The sequence below is a fragment of the Carcharhinus amblyrhynchos genome, unplaced genomic scaffold (assembly GCF_965287045.1).
Source record: "Carcharhinus amblyrhynchos unplaced genomic scaffold, sCarAmb.v2.hapA scaffold_45, whole genome shotgun sequence".
Lineage (NCBI taxonomy): Eukaryota > Metazoa > Chordata > Chondrichthyes > Carcharhiniformes > Carcharhinidae > Carcharhinus > Carcharhinus amblyrhynchos.
Genome location: NW_027649786.1, coordinates 3,562,153 through 3,564,000, shown reverse-complemented (window position 1 = coordinate 3,564,000; position 1,848 = coordinate 3,562,153).

Genomic DNA, 1,848 nt, shown 5'->3' with positions numbered 1-1,848 from the left:
GTACGGGGTTTACTCCAAGCTGAAATGATTCTGGTTATAATATCTGCTGTATTTTAAACCACCCAGCTGTTAAAATTGTCCAGTTCCTGCTCCTTCTCTCAGCATTTTGATTTATTATTGTCACGTTATTGGGATACAGTGAAAAGTATTGTTTCTTGCTATACAAAGCATACTGTTCATAGAGTACATAGGGGGAGAGAGGGTGCAGAATGTAGTTTTACTGTCTTTTAAAGTTTATTTCTTAGTGTCACAAGTTGGCTTACATTAACACTGTAATGAAGTTACTGTGAAAGTCTCCCAGTTGCCACACTCTGGCACCTGTTCAGGTTACACTGGTCCTGCTAAATTCTCCCTCAATGTACCCGAACCAGCACATCTTTCAGACTGTGGGAGGAAACTAAAATCGGGCAGTACGGTGACACAGTGGGTTAGCACTGCTGCCTCACGGCGCCAGGGACCCGGGTTCCATTCCCGGTGACACAGTGGGTTAGCACTGCTGCCTCACAGCGCCAGGGACCCGGGTTCCATTCCCGGTGACACAGTGGGTTAGCGCTGCTGCCTCACAGCGCCAGGGACCCGGGTTCCATTCCCGGTGACACAGTGGGTTAGCACTGCTGCCTCACAGCACCAGGGACCCGGGTTCCATTCCCGGTGACACAGTGGGTTAGCACTGCTGCCTCACAGCACCAGGGACCCGGGTTCCATTCCCGGTGACACAGTGGGTTAGCGCTGCTGCCTCACAGTGCCAGGGACCCGGGTTCCATTCCCGGTGACACAGTGGGTTAGCACTGCTGCCTCACAGCGCCAGGGACCCGGGTTCCATTCCCGGTGACACAGTGGGTTAGCACTGCTGCCTCACAGCGCCAGGGACCCGGGTTCCATTCCCGGTGACACAGTGGGTTAGCACTGCTGCCTCACAGCGCCAGGGACCCGGGTTCCATTCCCGTCTTGGGTCATTCTCTATGTCACATTCTCCCCGTGTCTGTGTGGGTTTTCTCTGGGTGCTCCAGTTTCCTCCCACACTGAAAGATGTGCTGGTTAGGGTGGATTGGCCGTGTTAAAGTCTCCCTCATTGTACCTGAACAGGTGCCGGAGTGTGGCGACTGGGAGACTTTCACAGTAACTTCATTGCAGTGTTAATGTAAGCCTTACTTGTGACACTAACCCTGTACCAGTGTGTTGCGTGAGTCTGTGTGTGATCTTCATTAGACAAGGTCCCGATTTTATCTCTGTTGCAATCACTTATCCTGATTTGGTGGCTCTGAGATCTGTGCAGCTGGAGAAACACTGAAAGATTTGAAACATTTTCTCACATCCAATCTGATTAGTTTACCAGCCGATTCTTGATTCTCGATAGCCTGTCTTTTCTGACCCAATCATTTGCTGATAATGTATTTATTCATTTAACTCTCTCCCCTCTGCTTGTTCCACACACCCCCCCCCACCTCTCTGTCTCTTGCCTGAGCCAGCGAGTCTCTTGAGCTAAAATCTAATTTTAATCTTGATTTGATTTACTATTGTCACATGTATTAACGTACAGTGAAAAGTATCGTTTCTTGCACTACACAGAAAAAAGCATACCATTCATAGAGTACGTAGGGGAGAAGGAAAGGAGAGGGTGCAGAATGTAGTGTTACAGTCACAGCGAGGGTGTAGAGAAAGATCAGCTTAATGCGAGGTAGGTCCATTCAAAAGTCTGACAGCAGCAGGGAAGAAGCTGTTCTTGAGTCGGTCGGTACGGGAGCTCAGACTTTTGTATCTTTTTTCCCGATGGAAGAAGGTGGAAGAGAGAATGTCCGGGGTGTGTGGGGTCCTTAATTATCCCGGCTGCTTTTCCCCGAGGCAGCG